Below are 19,009 nucleotides of genomic sequence, written 5' to 3'. Positions count from 1 at the left end.
ATCACTGAGGGAGTGTCTTAAGACTGACTCACGAATAGCAGGAGAAGTAAAACAATACAACATAATGAGCGAGCAGATGGGTGTGACAGGAAGTATTGGCCATTGGTTATGTAAAGAATTAAGGGCGTGTCAAGGATGTAAGTCCGCCTAAAGCAAAGAAAAATGTGGCCTAGAACTCAGTGTTATGAGTAGACCGAGCTTGGTTCTCGCCTCAAGCAGACCTGCTACTCACTCAGCCGAGGATGGCTGTTGTGATCTTAATCGTGAGTAGAAATTCGAGAATCTAAGGGAAACCGACTGTATTGTCCTGGAGATTATAATGTAGGAGATGTGAAGTAGGATTGTGAGTGGGACAGGATTGTGATTATTTGTTTGCGATGTAAAGCAAAGGTAAAACCACTGGGTGTGGTAAAATTGGGTGTTTCCATGACTTGTAGTAGATTATACTATAGGAATGTGTTATTAGGATTTTGTGAAGAGAGTACATAATGATTGTGATGTAAGCAGAGAGATACAAACCACTGCTTGTGGAACGACGAGTGTTATTATTATTGGCAACAACTGAGCACATATTGTAGTATTATGTTTAAGACATGTCGTTTGTCATATGTTGCATCCATTGCTGAATATGCCAGTGTTATGATCGTCTGAGCATAGAATATTGCGTAAGGCAATTACTTTCATTTAATTTTAAATAAATGTATATTTACTTTTCCTTGTTTATCCCCGAACACCAGTCTCCAATAACAACTTAAGCCGGATCACGCTACCAGGGATACGAGACGGTGAGATCATTTATGGAGTAATTAATGAGTGATAAAAGAGTTGATTTAATACAAGAAAAGAAGGTCTAAAACTGGCGGCAGCGGTATAGGGATAAATAGGGACATGTGCTTACAGTGCTTTTGTTTAATTTACTCTGACGAGAAAACGCCTCTTATTTTCATTAAGCTTTGCTCGTTTTAAGTGGCGGAAATAATAGTGACGATTTAATTATATAATTAATGGTTCTTCCGGAGGACATGGACTTTGACGATATGGTAATAGAAACTCTGGCCAACCACTGTTGTTCTGTAGTGCAATGGGTAGCACACGCGACTCAACCGAGAATTCATGAGTTCCTTCCCGGGCGGAGTGGAGGGATGGGCAGTCTCTCCACCCGCGCCGCGATCCATTCATCAGTGAGAGGGTGTCAGGTGACAGGCAGCGGCAGCGTCCTGCCTCTCAGGTTTGTTTGTTTTAGGATTGTTACCCCAGGATGGAGGGGAACACGGGGCTCTACGCCTCACAGGGTGGTGGTGTGCCGCGGCGGACATGCAGCCATAGAGTGACTTTATAAAGGCCTAACCCGCGTCCCCCAGGTAGGAAGTGTAGAGTATGATCTAGAAAAAATGTGAAATACTAAGAAAAGTGTGAGGTATGGATAAAAAGTCATGAATGAAAAAAAAAAAAAAATGAAGCATATGGACAATAGTGTGAAGTATTAAGATAAATGTGTGAAGTAAGAGAATCAGAGGAAGAGGAGGCCAGGGTAGTGCCCCCCTCAGTTATCTACTACAAATAACATTAAATAAACAAATGAAAATAAATAAATAAATAAATAAATATGCACACTTGCAGTGGAAAAAACGGAAAATGAGCGAAGAACAAAACAGGGAGTAACCTTTAATATAATAAGATGAAGGCTATAACGAACAAGGGAGTAACCTTTAATATAATAAGATGAAGGCTATAACGAAGAAGGGAGTAACCTTAAATATAATAAGATGAAGGCTATAACGAAGAAGGGAGTAACCTTTAATATAATAAGATGAAGGCTATAACGAAGAAGGGAGTAACCTTTAATATAATAAGATGAAGGCTATAACGAAGAAGAGAGTAACCTTTAATATAATAAGATGAAGGCTATAACGAAGAAGAGAGTAACCTTTAATATAATAAGATGAAGGCTATAACGAAGAAGAGAGTAACCTTTAATATAATAAGATGAAGGCTATAACGAAGAAGAGAGTAACCTTTAATATAACAAGATGAAGGCTATAACGAAGAAGAGAGTAACCTTTAATATAATAAGATGAAGGCTATAACGAACAAGGGAGTGACCTTAAAAATAATGAAAAGAAGGCTGTAATTAACATAACTCAAGAGTAACTTTGTTAGGCAGATCGCACTACTCATGATAACACATATGCAAAAGTGGCAGCGCTCCTAGAAACAGGAGCGTGTGTGAGTTTTTAACGGATGAATTTATTAAAGAATTAGGGCTCGCAGTAAATAACTGTGAAGCGAAACCCGTGAATATTGTCTCTGTGCAAAGATACCATATTGAAAATGACGGTAAAAGACAAGTTAATATGGAAGGAAAAAGTAGTTTCCAAGACTTATTGATAACACGCGATGTAGATTTGCCGACTCATATTATGTTGAGTACTGATTTGTCGTGTAGCACGAGATTATTTTGAAAACATTGCAACTAAATGAGGAACAAAAGATCGAAGCTTAAAACTGATAATAGCAGGGGAAACCATACAATTATGCCAGGAAAAATATGTCTTATATCTAGAGGTGAAGGATCTTAGCTAAATGTAGATGGAAATAAAGAAGGTCTCACTGAAAATAAGGCCGTACATTGCCAAGCAGCGGAACCTTTGCAACTGCATGCATCTGTTGAAGGTTACATAACGCTAGTGACGCAACTACAGGCAAGTGAAGCTTTATTTGAGCCTTGTGTTAGTACTCCTCAGGCTAGAGTCTTGTGCTCAGGGATATTTAATTTAACACATTCATCTGAAAATCAAAGATCTTATGTCACTGTGCCGTATTTGAATATTGAAAGTGAGTGTAAAGATAGATGATAATACAACGTTAGGATTTGTGAAGCCTGTCACTCATGAGCAATACGCTGATCTGCCACAAGTATCTAGTGTACAGACCGCTGACACAGCTAAAACAGACTTGAAGCCCGCAGAGCTTGAAGTAAGGAAGAAAAGCCTCTATCAAATTGTTGACGCTAAATTCCCAAGTGAAGAGAGAGAATTAGGTTTTAAAGTCCTTAATAGATAAATATATAACAGTGTTTTCCACAAAACAAGAACCATTAACAGTAACGCCCTATTTTTTTAAGCACCATCAAGCAAAACACTGATGAAGTAGTGTACAGGCGTTCATATAACATTCCTATCAGTTATCATGACAGAGTAAATAAACAACTTATATCGCTCCAGCAACAGGGTGTGATTCGCCCTTCGCGATCACCCTATAATGCCCCACTTATCCCAGTGCAAAAAAAACATGGAGTACTACGACTTTGTCTGGACTTCCGGGCATAATAAAACACTACAGGACGACCGGTACCCACTCCCTAATATAATTACCATACTCAATCAATTGGGAGATAGTAAGTTTTTTTTTCATGCCTAGACTTGAAACAGGGTTACCATCAAATCCCCCAAGATGAAATCAGCAGAGAGAAGACGGCATTTTCTTCTCCAGCAGGACATTGGGAATTTACTTCCCTCCCCTTTGGCCTTAAAACAGCCCCGTCCTGCTTCAAGAAAATAATAAACACTGTCCTTACAGGACTATTAAGCAACAAGGTTCAGGTGTACCTTGATGACATAATTATCCTGGGCGATATATTTTCTAATCACGCAGATAACTTAGAACAAATTCTGGATCGCTTAAAGGAAGCCAAACTGACTCTTAAGATGGAGAAGTGTAACTTTTTTAAGGACAAAGTAGATTACCTGGGCCATGCCATCAGCTCAGAGGGAATAAGACCTCAATCTAGCAAGCTGGAGGCCATACAAAACGTCCTGGCCCCCCAAACTGTTCATGATTTACAGTCATTTCTTGGATTGACTAATTATTATCGCAAATTCATTGCAAATTATTCACAAATTGTTGCTCCTTTTCTAAAGATTTACAAAGGGAAGAAAGGTACACTAAAAGATAAATAAAAATAAAATAAAACTCCACTCATATGGACGGATGAAACAAAAATTGCGTTCTCAACCCTTAAGGATAGAATGCTTGGTACAGTCACTCTACGCGTCCTACTACAATACTGGTGGAGTATTGCAATAACAGGATAATGATGATAAACTAAGACCTGTATCTTTTTTTGTGAGAAATTGAGTACGGCAGAACAGCGGTACAGTATAGTTGAACGAGAGGCTTTAACTGTAATTTATGGGTTACACGTAAACCGCCCATTAATACTGGGTTACCCTGTTGAGATCCACACGGGTCACAGACCTTTAGTCTGGTTATTACAGGTAGCTAGTCCCAACGGCAGGATAGCTAGATGGCAGACTCTCATGAGTGAGTATGGTTTCACAATCAATCATTTGCCTGCCAAGGAAAATATAGTAGCAGATTTTTTTTTATCAAGGATGAAGGCTCACAGGACACTGAGATTGAATTACAAGGACACGCGCGATAATGTTTGTGGATGGGGAACAACAAAAACCGTGGAACACGTGGATAATGAGGGGCAAGGTATTGCACTAGTGCAGAAAAAGAAACAGGCGCCGAAAAATTAGAAAATAAAATACATGATATGTATGGACCTGAATAGTGAGTGTATTGGCCACACACTTGACTGGAGTATTCAGGAGATTAGTGACCTGCATGATGAGCAGCCAGCATATAAGTATGCTAAAAGAAGGAAGCCCCAAGAATGAAAATTGAGCAAAGACTCAGAGAAAAAAAGGCATAATGTGAGATGCCGCCCCTGTTAGAGGTACAGGTGGAAAATGTGTTATATTGTATTGAAGATGGGCATAATCTGAGATGCCGCCCCTGTTAGAGGTACAGGTGGAAAATGTGTTATATTGTATTGAAGATGGGCATAATGTGAGATGCCGCCCCTGTCAGAGTTACAGGTGGAAATAAATGATGTGTTTTAGTGAGTCCGTACGGAGAAGCCACTAAGGTGGTGATTCTACCCCCCAAGTATTTCCAAGGCGATAACTCTGGCTCATTCGTCGCCACTGCAGGGCACGGAGGAACCAAAGTTACGTTATGTCGGTGTAGAAAGTTCGCTTTCTGGCCTGGAATGAAACGGGATGTAGAAAATTATGTAAGGAAGTGCGTCATGGTAGTCGTTTTAAAAGTGAGTTGGGAACTTGCACCCTGCTCCTTGGCGGCAATATCCAGACGTCACCGCTCCTTTTGGAAGAATACACATGGACCTTGTGGGTCCCATGGGTGTATCGGACAATGGGGTTCGATACGTAATGCCCATAGTTGATGTTTTTAAAAGGTATTTGATTATAGTACCCTTACGGAGTAAGGAAGCCCGCGAAATGGCAAGGGCGTTGTACGTGGATGTTGTTTGTGTACACGGTGTTCCTCAGACAGTTGTTACAGGTCAAGGTTCAGAGTTCGTTAATTCCGTGATGCAGGAGATAAATTAGAAGCTACCTGTGCGACACGCGAATAACGGCTTACCATACAAATGGAAATGGAATAATAAAGCGCGCAAATTATACTGTTGTTAACATTTTGAGGAGAATGTTCTAGGAAATGTGTCCGTTTGGGATATAATGCTACTTATAGTCATCTTGGCCTATAATGCTGCGTATTATCGCACCATAAAGGAGTCCCCATTTTATCGAGAAAGACAGAGAGAGAATTTTTAGAGATCCTCCTGTACCCTACACTATGTTAGAAAAAAATTCAGCAGCCCTGGTATGATATTTACTCCTATAAAGAGGAAATGGCTGCAATTGCAAGGAAAGTTTATGATATTTACTCCTGTAAAGAGGAAATGGTTGTAATTGCAAGGAAAGTTTATGATATTTACTCCTATAAAGCGGAAATGGATGTAATGCAAGGAAAGTTTGTGATATTTACTCCTATGAAGAGGAAATGGCTGCAATTGCAAGGAAAGTTTATGATATTGACTCCTGTAAAGAGGAAATGGCTGCAATTGCAAGGAAAGTTTATGGTATTGACTCCTATGAAAAGGAAATGGCTGCAATTGCAAATAAAGTTTATGATAGATGCCAGGTTTACATTGAAAAAGGTAGAGAAGAAATAGAAAAGAAATACAAAGCTTCAAAATCAAAACTATCAACGTTGGAGACAGTGTTCCTCAAACGAGACCACAGAAAAAAGTAAATAAAAAGTTGTAACTTATTTTTGATGGACCCTACAGGGTAACAGAGAAGATCAGTGATATAATGGTAAAAATTAGGAACCTCAGAACTAGTAAGGTTTCAACGGCCCCCACAGATATAGTAAAAGTTCTTCATGAAGATTGCATTGATGTGCAGCAATGTCCAACGATTAGGCGAGCATACCCTTTAAATCCAAAGACAGACACTGATCTATTCTTTGCATTGCTCAACCCTGAAATCGCTGAGAAAAATTCTACCGAAAATAATAACTCGTAGCGGAGAGGTGACTGCTACTCATGACACATTAAATAATGTTCGTTCAACAACAGCAATAAACAGCTGATGCACAGGCCCTACCTTCTCAGGTTACTCCCAAACTTTCAGAGCCACCTCGGCATAGATAAAGCCTTCGCTCTTCGACGGTACAAGAGTTGCCTAATGTAATGTCAAAACTAATACGATATAGAACAGGGATAATGTATAAGGATAAAAATGCAATAATTGAGCGGAAATATGACGAAATAAACAACAGATTGATTTGACTCTTTCGGTGTACGACTCATTGACACAACAGGAGTCTCCAGCACGTGCTGGCCAAAGTTTCACACCAACATACTATCTATATTATAGTCCTCACAGACAGAGACTATAGTACCGTTTAGCCTCACAGAAGATATTTTAGCTGCATTAAATAAAGCACGGATTTTAACTGCTTCGTTACTTGAAATATTATTCAAATGTCACCTGAGTATCCAGCTGTAAAAGCAATAAAATACACACTCTTTAATTTTGAAAACGAATTCAGTTTATTGTTGCATCATCTAAAAAAAGTTTTAGGCTATGTGATGACTACTATTCAAAACAAGCTCATGCTTCTATGAATTATAGAGAAAAGAAAAAAAACGGGAAATAATTTTTTTTTGAGGATCCTTGTCTAATAACCTATTTGGTACCGCGACCCAGGCTCAAGTTGATGCTATTCATGAAAAAATAGAGGACTAGAGTCATTAACTGAGAAAGATTTTATATAGTTAAATGTTTATTATGGAAAACTCAACATCATTAAGTAATATGCATGCCATGCAATCTGCCTTTAACAGGCTATATTCAGCTGTAGATGTATTGAACCAAGTTGTGCGCCATTTTAGTATAGACTATGGCATTAGGAAGAGAAAAAAGCTCCTACAAGAATTGTTATATTTTGACTTAGCATTGAGACACATAAGTCCAGGTATACAAGATTTATATTTGAGTCTGCAGGCTCCCCTGCAAACATACATAACTCCAACCATTATGTGAAACAAACAGTTGTTCAGTACATTAAAGGAAGCCTAGGATCGGCCTCCAGGTTTTTTGTGCCTTGCAGTTCTTGATTTTTTAGCTCTATATAGGGATGTAATAACTGTCCTCCAGGACAACGGCTTTGCACGATTCTCGTAATTTCTATTTCACCAAACCTTTGCGAGGAGATCCGATTGACACCTTTGATGTCTTTCGAATCGACTCCCTTCCATTTTCTGTGCAGAATAGCACTTACTTTCTTATGTATAGTGTTGATTCAAGATGTATTGCCTTCAGTGAGAATAGGAAAATATATTTTATGCTTTCTAGTATAAAACACTGTAACAAGAATAACCATATGTTAGTTTGTCCTCCCACAGGCCCCTTCCATGAGGCTAGTGACGCAGCCTCTTGTAAATCGGCTGCTTTCTTGAAACATGAGTCAGTGATCAACCTCTGCCACACAATAATCTTGAAAACATTTCCCCCTATGTTTATAAAAGTCCTGGCTACTGGACCTGTTCACTTGCCTCCCCCATCACTCTGACACTCGCATGCCCTACCCATCCTGTAAACAGACATAACTGTCAGCCTGACGGATAATGGGATATTGATGCTTCGGCAAGGTTCTCTTCGCAGTGCTGAGTCCATCCCCCTACAGGAGCTAACAGCTGGCTTGCAGCCCCTAAATTCTGTGGTCGAGCCAAATCAGCCCTTTCAACCAGTAATCCATTGGTGGATTGTCTTCGCCATTGTCGTGATCCTGGTTCTTCTGCTGGTGACGTCTGCCGTGGGGTATTCCTATGTCCTACGCTACGCACGACGCCGCCTAATTCCAGACTCGAACCAACTGCAGACATTGCAAGGCGTATCTTCTCCACCAACACCTGTGAGATCTCAGGGGCGAGATCTTCCGGAAGGGGAAGTAATGTCAGGACCCAGAAAACGAGGAAACAGAGGAGTGAGATATACAACTGTGTAAACACCTGACAGGACAAACACTAACAAAAAAAGTGACATATATATAAGTGTAAACATCTCAAGTACAAAAGAGGGGAAACAACGAGGGTAAAGGAAAACAGATACCCAGAGAGGAAAGGCAGGTATACAACTGTGTAGACATCTGACAGGACAAACACTAACAAAAAAAGTGACATATATAACAGTGTAAGCATCTCAAGTACCAAGAGGAAACAACGAGGGTAAAGGAAAACAGATACCCAGACTCAGGTACAGAAAACAGATGCCCAGTGGGCGTGGTCAGAAAGTGTGAACAACCATTGAAAAAGACTCTGACCCGTGACGTCAGTCGTGGCGACATGTTATGAGCCAATAATTTAACAGAAATATCACTGAGGGAGTGTCTTAAGACTGACTCACGAATAGCAGGAGAAGTAAAACAATACAACATAATGAGCGAGCAGATGGGTGTGACAGGAAGTATTGGCCATTGGTTATGTAAAGAATTAAGGGCGTGTCAAGGATGTAAGTCCGCCTAAAGCAAAGAAAAATGTGGCCTAGAACTCAGTGTTATGAGTAGACCGAGCTTGGTTCTCGCCTCAAGCAGACCTGCTACTCACTCAGCCGAGGATGGCTGTTGTGATCTTAATCGTGAGTAGAAATTCGAGAATCTAAGGGAAACCGACTGTATTGTCCTGGAGATTATAATGTAGGAGATGTGAAGTAGGATTGTGAGTGGGACAGGATTGTGATTATTTGTTTGCGATGTAAAGCAAAGGTAAAACCACTGGGTGTGGTAAAATTGGGTGTTTCCATGACTTGTAGTAGATTATACTATAGGAATGTGTTATTAGGATTTTGTGAAGAGAGTACATAATGATTGTGATGTAAGCAGAGATACAAACCACTGCTTGTGGAACGACGAGTGTTATTATTATTGGCAACAACTGAGCACATATTGTAGTATTATGTTTAAGACATGTCGTTTGTCATATGTTGCATCCATTGCTGAATATGCCAGTGTTATGATCGTCTGAGCATAGAATATTGCGTAAGGCAATTACTTTCATTTAATTTTAAATAAATGTATATTTACTTTTTCCCTTGTTTATCCCCGAACACCAGTCTCCAATAACAACTTAAGCCGGATCACGCTACCAGGGATACGAGACGGTGAGATCATTTATGGAGTAATTAATGAGTGATAAAAGAGTTGATTTAATACAAGAAAAGAAGGGTCTAAAAGAGGTCAGTTGGAGACGTGGCAACAGAGTCTAGCGGGCTATCTACGTCAGAGCCGCCACTAAGATTTGCTCGTAGGCCTTGCCGGAGGCCGGAGCCTGTCACTTTAAAATTCATCCCAGCACCCTCCATGCTGGTACCCAGGGTTCGAAGGGACAGCCCTATAAACGCTCAAGAACGAGAACAGTTGTGAATAGTTGAGACTGTGTGAAGGGCGGGGCATGCTAGTTGGGCGGCGCTTATATTATTATACGAACCGTGAAGTCTTGAATAAACATTAAATATTGTTTAGCGCATTGTATGACTTTTTATATAAAGCCCAGAAAACTTAGATTGTTCTTATACCAAATTAATAATACAGCAACATGGAAAAATGTTGTAATAAATCATTAAATGTGCGAAGATATTGGCGAAGAGGTGGCATCACCTGTTCTTCGTGAAGAAAGAGGAAAAGCTCATTTCCTTCCCGCTCGCCGCTTCGCGCGCTGCATCAAAGACACTCATTGTCACTGGTCATACCGTATGGTCCACGAAGCCTGCTTTCCTCGCTGGAAGAGGGAAGGGATTGACTGATAATCCCGGCGTCAGTCCTTTCACCTGACGTCATGCGCAGAAGAGACACATTTACTAGGTACCTCGCCTGCTGCCATGGTGAACCTACCTTTCATTCTCTTTACCTTGGGGAATATCACCCATGAAAGCCCGGTCAATCTTCTCTGTGGCCTTGGGGAATAGTCGTAGTAGAAGTCCGATACGGTTAACCCGTCTGCTGCGATTGGCACGGATTTGGTTTTCATTGGTAGCCTGGTAACATATAGTCCCAAGTCTGTGGTGGTTAGCGGTGTTTCCATGTGGTATTGGTATGCTGGATATCCCTTCACTGGTAGCCTGGTATGATACAGTCCCAGGTTTTCTCTGGCTCTGTGGTGGATAGTGGAGTGTTTCCCATGTGGTATTGGTATTCTGGACATCCTCTCCCAAGGTGCATGGTTTTGCATGTTTCTTCAGTGAATTGTAGCAGCCAATTTTTGTCCCATTCCTGTAGCCTGCTGATGTCATCTTGTAGGGAATCCGCAGTCAAAGGGTTAAGAATGTGCCTCAGCCTCAGCCTGTCGCCGCCGGTGCCACTTTTCCAAGAATACACAAGAAGACGGCGGAACAAAGCCTTTGATGGGCGCTACGTTTTCGCTAAAGGTAACTCGTGATATGACGGACGAAACTATAATTATTTATGACATTCTGACATGTTTTTAAGAACCTGATCACTATTTCCGCCGTACATTTGTATTTCGTGAGGTAAAAATATAGTGGTAGAGGCACACACTATAACTGCCGTGGCCCCAGTGTTTATCTCCGTCTCATTGCCCTTGAGCCTGTGGTGGGTAAGAACCATCACCCCGGGACACAGGGCCAGTGTGACACCCGGGTTACCACAGTTTACCTCCCCCAGGCTTCCCCTGGTGTCCATTTATCCACCAGCCAGAAAGGGAGGATGAACAGCTGGGTGGGCTGCACGCCGACTGCCCAAGCCAGGACTCGAACCCTGGCCAGAGGATTCGTAGCTAGGCATGCTAACCACTACGCAACGGATGAATTTTGAGTGCCAGTTGCCAGTAATAATGTTAGGTAGATGGCCTGTACAGTTTGACACGTTGGAGACAACGCCGGACAACAGGAGGTGGTGGTTACAAGCAGGGAGACCAACGGCTGTCTTTATTCCTGAAGCGGCACGTGCAAGAGTCACGGCCCGGAAGCGCAATTAGGGAGACCAATGGCTGTCTTTATTCCTGAAGCGGCACGTGCAAGTCACGGCCCGGAGACACAAGCAGGGAGACCAACGGCTGTCTTTATTCCTGCGGCGGCACGTGCAAGAGTCACGGCCCGGAGGCATACGGCTATAGTGTTAGACTTCCCCATTCCCATCCCGTCCCCATCCCTTACCCGTGGTCATAAACCATAGTGTAAAGCGTCCCCATGTGGTTGGGGTTGCTTTACGCTACCCCGTGAGGGTACGGATGGGGTGGGAAAAGTGTTGACTCCGCGGGGTAGAAAACAGGATATCTTTATCTCCCCTTCGCATATTTTACGAATAAATACAGCGTTATATTTGTTAATATATAAGTAAATGTATTTGAAAGTACCATAATATATTTACAACTAATATTATATCGCAAACTCTACTGAAATTATTATTATATATTTTTTTTTTTTAGTTTGTAAAGACGTTGGTTTTTGCCCTGATATTTTAAACATACACAGCAGCACCGCCGTCTGGATGTCAACAGTGTTGGACCTCCCCGCATCTTTTCACCTTAAATTCTACAAAGGTAAGCATTATAATGATTATATTATCCCTCTCACACCGTTTTTGTAAGGTTACATTCTTAATAATGGGGATAGCTAAGATAGCTTCTCTCTTATTAGTGCGGCCTCACAGCAGCCAACCCGCATGCAGACTGTGCTGAAAAAAGAATCGTATTGTGTTATTTTCGTTGTTTTGCCGCTTTTTTCTATCCCTTGCTCCTTTTTCTGGCCTGTGTGTGGCGAGGACCGTGTGGGAACGGGGAGGAACGGCGGGGTGCAGGGAGACGAAGGGACGGGGAGCAGGGAACACGTCTGGCTTCCTGGCCAGCACACCCACCCTGCCTGGCCTGTGGTTGTGGCGGCCACGGCAGGGCACAGGCCTGGTGCTCACGCCACCCCAGGGCTGGCCACCCACCTCATTATTCAATGAAGTTATGACACCGTCGAGGGAAAAAAAGACAGCATTTAAAGATACCCAGCCATAAAAAGTTGGGATAAAAATATAACTATATATTTCAGGCGCTGTGAATGAATCTGGGCTAATATGTATATTGTGACTGGACTGGTCCTGTCTTCTACCACCCCTCTACAGGCAACTCTTAAGAACATGAGAGCGCCCACCACTTGCCCACTGACCAGACGGTGTTATCAAGCCATGTTTGCCTTATGCAATCTGTTAATTTTCTTGTAGGTTCGCATTGTTGTGATTTTTCCTGGAGCTCTTTAAAGGCTGGTCACATATGTCGTTAAGGCAGGTAGGGAAGACCCAAGGAGTTGACGTACAAAATCGTATACTGGTTCTCGCTCTATATATGCAATCGCCAGGCCAACCTGTTGCACTTTCCGCCAGACAGCTCTCATTGACAGTTTCATTGGATTCAGCGTTGAATGAGAAAATCATCCTGTTGAAATTTGATGTGACGAAACGGATTTCACATTGGTGACGAAATGGGTTTTTGTTGGTGAACCGGGCATGTGACAAACTGGACTGGTGACGAAATGGGGTGTATCCGTAGTTATCCAGTCTACTTCTATTACAAGCTCCAGTGAAATGGAGAGATAGGGTGCAGGAGTACATTAGGGAGAGGGGGAAAAGATATTTGAGAAACTTTGAGCAGGCAAGGAGGGAGTGTCTGGATAGAGAAAGTTGGAAACTCTTCTGCCTTGGCCATCCCTTGGTGGGAGCTCCTAGGAGCAAGCGTCGATGAAATGATGATGATAATGATGTGTTATACAATATAATAAGCAAAGCATTTTTTGGGTGTGTAATATGCTGTGAAGCTGCTGTGAAGCAATGGTTTTAACAATACTTTTTTTTCTTTCAGAGCAATGAATATGTTCAACCCTAGGCAGGTGTGGGAGGAGTTTGCTGCTGGTCAGAGAGCAGTAGCACCCCTAGGGCAAAATACACTGCGACGGAGCACCGAGTCGTACCAGACCGAATGAACCCATTCGTCGCAATGCGTGACGGAAAATTTATTGAGCGATTCCGCTTGAAGAAATAGTCTGTCAATGACATCATTCTCAAAATGGAGATCGCCCTCCAGATTCTGCTGATAGAAGAGGTAACCAATTATATTAGATTGTTAACTCTTTGCCTGAAATGGTACCTTCCCATAATAAAACTACAAATTTTAGAAATAACTTCCCTGCCAAACCCTCTAATAAGGATATTTTCTGCCACATGCCTATTCATATATTGAGATCATTTTAGATTGATACGCTGGTAATACCCAATTTTAAGGCCATATATCGCATTGTTCCTTCTCCACCCTAAAACCCCATGGGTGTGTGAGACATAAAGACAAGATTATACCTTGCATGAGGGGGTTATAGCATATACATATTTGTTATATGCACAAATATTGTATATCTAACATTTCAATTCCCTTACTCATGACCAGTTTTCTGGTACTTTAAATTTCTGAATTTGACAGCCCTTGGTTGAGGATGTCTGGGCCCATCTTCACTTAAAGATATGGCTGCCTTGCAGTCATGTTGTACTTTATTTAGTTTGTAACTTCATAACATAGACTGTGTAATGTTTTCTTCTTATTCTAGGTTATCGTGTGCCACCGCATCTGCAGGTCCTGCTGGCTCTGGCAGCTATGGCTAGTGGAAGTCATCAAGTAGTGATTGCAGATTGTTTTGATGTATCTCGAACAATAGTTAGTCAGTGCCTGGCCAGAGTTGCACGTGCCATAGCTGGTCTTATTCACCAGTATGTAACATCTCCCACTGGAAATACATTGCACAGAGTTATAGAGGACTTTCATGCAATTGCTGGCATGCCTGGTGTTGTAGGCTGCATTGACTGCACCTACATTAAAATTGTAAAACCACCCCGTAATGACTCAGAAATATTCAGGTGCAGGAAAGGATATTTCTCATTAAACATTAAGCCATTTGTGGACCTGACTTGTTGTTTTATAATATTGTTTCAAGGTGGCCCGGCAGTGTCCATGATGCAAGGATTTTTGAAAATAGTATAATTCATGATGATTTACAAGATGGCATTGTGCCTGGCCATCTCTTGGGTGACAATGGATATTCCAATAGAAAAAATATTTTGACCCCATTGTTGTTCCCTAATGGCCCTCAAGAGGAAAGGTACAATGCTAGTCATATCAAGAAACACGATTGAAAGGGCATTTGGAGTCTTCAAGCGTCGCTTCTCATACCTGGGGAAAAGTATACGAACCGACTTGGAAACAACGAAGGCCATTATTGTTGCTTCAGTAATCCTACACAATACTGATGTGAAGACAAGGCTTGATATGGAAGAGGACATAAATGGTGTAAATAAGAACTTACAAAATAATAGTCTAAATGTCATAGAGAACTTTGTTCAAGCAAGGCATGGTAATAATGAAGCACTGCAGGGTCGCTTTAATCGGAAACAGATCATCAGGGAGTACTTTTGAGAGTCCTGAGCCTATGCAAGAGAATGAACAGCTAGGTGAGCTGCATGCTGGCTGCCTGGACCGGGATTCGAAAACTGGCCCACTGAGTAGTAGCCAGGCACGCTGACCACTACACCAGAGGCAATCAAGGGTTAATGCAAATTATCTGTGTGTAGCAGTATGTGTATATCTGTGTATATAAAAACATTTCTCGGAATGTAAGATAGAAGTTTTATGCATGGACATTAAAACACTAACATTTTTCTTTCTAAATTATGCTTCTTTAGATCATGTGGAAGGCATTCGGTCTGTATACATTACTTTTCCAGACACCAACTACCTAGTCTCTGATGGGCTGAGAAATTTAGAAATAGGCTATGCAGTTATGGAATATTTGCATTCGTTGCCCCAAATGATCTCACTAGTCACTTCTCTCACAGTTAACTTTAACTATTTTGCAATGTCATTGATTAGAAAGGAAAGATTTGAAGGTTATTCAGCAAAGGCACACTAACCACATAAACTTAAACTGTGATAAGTTTATCTGAAAAGCAGTTATGAAAATGGTCCGAGTTTTGTATACATTGCATCATTAATGAACCTCTTTATGGTCTAGAATAAATAAAATTAAATAAAAACAATTACACCGTGTTCTTTTATTTGGTATTATACACATTCCTATTTTTAGTTGTTGTTGAAGGAGAAGGATCTTCAGGTGTTCTGCCTCTTCCCTCAAGTTCAGCACCTTCACCTGCTCTGCTGCTCTCTCTCTCTCTCTCTCTCTCTCTCTCTCTCTCTCTCTCATCCTTGCTGCACCTGAAGCAGCTTCACGGCTTCAGCGGTTCGCTCCCTCTCGCATTCTTGTTCCACTATCACAATTTTTAACTGCTCGGCCAGCAACTCGGTTTGAGCTGTTGTTGTTGATGGCTGAGTATCGCAAAACTTTCGTTTTCTGTTGGGCTTCCTCAAAGTTTCTTGGGAATACAAACTCTGCTAGTGTCAAGGATGAAGTAGATTAATGCAAATTATCTATGTGTGTGGCAGCAACATGGGTATGAGTAGCCTAATACAGCATATCTTAAAATGTTCATTCTAACGACATGAATAATGTAAAGTCGTGCTACAAAGTGCTGAAACAGTTTGCAATGACCTTTGTTCAAATAATACATATTATTATTCAAAGAGAAGGGATGTCTAGGAGTAATTTTGTTATTGATACACAAAATATGATATTGAGAAAGGAAATCAACTCATTAGAGTGCAAGTCTTTACCTTATGACGATATATTAAGCAGCTCTGCTGAAACATTTTGATACGGTTTTTATTCAAGACATTACGGAAAAATCTACGGTAGAATGTAAGAGAATACGAGACATAAAAAAAGACTCAATGGTGCAAAAATACTGAAGTCTGACTCAGCTATGAAGTTCGTTTTTAGGGAGGAGCGCGCGGGGATATCCTCGCCACAGCGTTGCCAAACATACCCTTGAAGGTGGAAACACAGGTCGGTGTTGCCAGACGCTTCCATCCCTCACATCAACTATTTCCAAAGGCCGAAGAGATCAGTCGGGTTCTCATGAGTGTCTTTCAGTTTCACGGTACAGAAGAAGGGTCACACTGCCACCAGGGTCATAAAGCTATCCTTAAACATGTCCATAATTCCTGTGAAAGCCTTGTCAAATATGTTTGTTTGGCAGCGGAAATATTTAAGAATATGACCATTGGTATTGTTGACCACTGGCAACATCAGAAGAGCAACGTTGCCATGTGTTAAGGAATTTATACAGTTCATTGTTGTTATCCTGAAGCGCAACACATTCAAAGCACTATATAGCCTTATTTAATATATACTGAATATTTAACACACAACTTTTAATAGTGAATATCTGGTCAATGAGTGAGTGACGTATTGGGGGTGATGTGGCAGCGCTGGGGTGAGGCGCGGGACCCCACCGAAACGGACATATTTGAGGTCCGTATTATCCGACTCTTCAGACTCACATAAATTAATTTAAGTGGCCAGAAAGGTAATCAGTCGGGTTCTTATGAGTTGTATTTTAGGTTCACGGTACAGAGGAAGAGTCAGACTACCACCAGGGCCATAAAACTACCCCATGCAATGCACACAACGCCTATGAAAACCGTGACTAATGAGTGTGCCTGGGACTCGAAATGCTAAAGAATACGACCCGTGTCAGACTATACAAGGTCTATACATATGTTTGGCGGCCGACCTGCAGCTGATGGTCTCCAGGGTTACGGTCAGCGCTTCACCCCCAGCTGGTCTTCCAGGTAGATGTCGTATTCCTGCCTGAGCTTCACGTCCCTCGGCCCCCACTTGTGGGAGGCGGCGAAGACGTTGGTGAGGGTGTGCATCAGCTGCCCCGACGCCTTGTACCTGCGGACCACCTCCACCAGGAACAGCACGGGCACCAGCAGCACCGGCGCCAGGGACAACACCACGCCCACCGCTGCCAGGGAGGGACGCGTGGGGCTAGAGAGTGACTTTGTGGTGAGGTAAATGTTTAGATGTGATGTTGTAGGCTACTGTTTCTCTCTCTCTCTCTCTCTCTCTCTCTCTCTCTCTCTCTCTCTCTCTCTCTCTCTCTCTCTCTCTCTCTCTCAGTCTAGCCCAACCTACGGTTGGGTGAAGACGTGTGGCTGTTTGCCCTTTGCGGCAGTTCATCGTTGCCGACATGGAGTACTCTGGCCCCGGCACTGTTGCTGACGTGCAGATGGATCTTGCACTCAGTGACGACGAGGACGTAAGCGTGGGACACTGGCCACTTCTACCCTCATCAGTGACAAGTGATTCTGTTGCCGCTGCTTTCAAACCTGACGGCTCCCGCCTTGCCAACCCGGGCAAGCGGTCTATGGGTGACACAACAGACAGTGACAGCGAGACACACTTACCCGCTACCGAGACATCAAAACATAGGGAACCCTCCACATCCCCTTCTCTGCTGCCGCCGCATCTTCAACGCACCTCTGCTGCTGCTCCTATCAAACCTGCCTTCCCAGCATTTGCTCCCCGTGCTGATTACGTGAAGCTTGCTTTTAGGGAGCGTTTACCAGTGGAGACTAAGCTTCGTTGGCTTGCGGAGGTCAAGAAAACATTCCAGCTTGAGCGGGATATCGCCGAGGTGAAGATGGCATCTGTGACATCACGATTCGTCTTCATTGCAAGGTGCCGCCAGGACATCGTGGAGCGAGTAGCAAAGGGTGAGTTTGTCTCTGTCATTCTTGATGTGCAAGACTCCCCTGAGAGGCCCAGGAAATATCCTAACTATCTGATAACTCGGTACCCTGTCGGTGTTGATCCCTCCCTCGCCCTGGAACTCCCTGATGTTCACTCTGCCCGACGTTTTCGTCAAGACGGTTTACCTATCAACCGCATTGCTGTCTCTTGGAGCCTGACTGATCCGCCTCCCTCCAGCTTTTCCTTCGGTTTCCTCCCCTGCCTCCCCGACTGTGACATCCGCAGGATTAGTGACGACCGTCCATTGTGTTTCCGATGTTGGGAATTCGGCCACATCTCCCGCTACTGCAGTGCATCAGAAAAATGTGCTTGGTGAGCTAGTAATCACGACTCTCGCACCTGCTCACACCGCGTCGCTCCTCCGCCGCCTCCTGTCTCACCTTCAGCCACCGCAGCCACCGAACAACCCGACCTGTCCGCATCTACGAACATCAACTGGAAGTGTCCTCGGTGTAACAAGCAGGGAGTTAATGTATGGCAAGGCCGTATCAAGCGCTCGGCGAGGCAACCAGCAGCCTCACCTCCTCCTCCTCCGCCAGCCTCGTTGCCTCAAAACCCGCAATATGAAGCTTCTGTCTCCTCGGAGTCAACACAGATTCGTGAGCTTCGTGAGGCTGTTGCTGCTCTAACGACTCGTTGCAACTCACTCGCAGAGCGGTGTGATGCACTCCAGACTAGCCTTGTTGATCTCGCCGCCAAACAAGCCTCCACAGACACCACACTCACCACACTTGTTGAAGGGCAGCAGGCAATGATTGCTAAGGTCACCAGACTTACCGAGAAGTTTGACGCCATCGTTTCCCACCCAGAGAAGGATATGGAGTCGTTGACACCTTCCTCCCCCCTGGACGGGGCACAGCGTGTTTGTGCGCGCCCCACCACCTCTTCCACGTCTGGCTTCCGCGTACCGAAGGGTAGAATTCGCACGTAATATT

The sequence above is a fragment of the Eriocheir sinensis genome, chromosome 38, assembly GCF_024679095.1.
Source record: "Eriocheir sinensis breed Jianghai 21 chromosome 38, ASM2467909v1, whole genome shotgun sequence".
NCBI lineage: Eukaryota > Metazoa > Arthropoda > Malacostraca > Decapoda > Varunidae > Eriocheir > Eriocheir sinensis.
Note: the sequence above shows the minus strand (reverse complement) of the source record.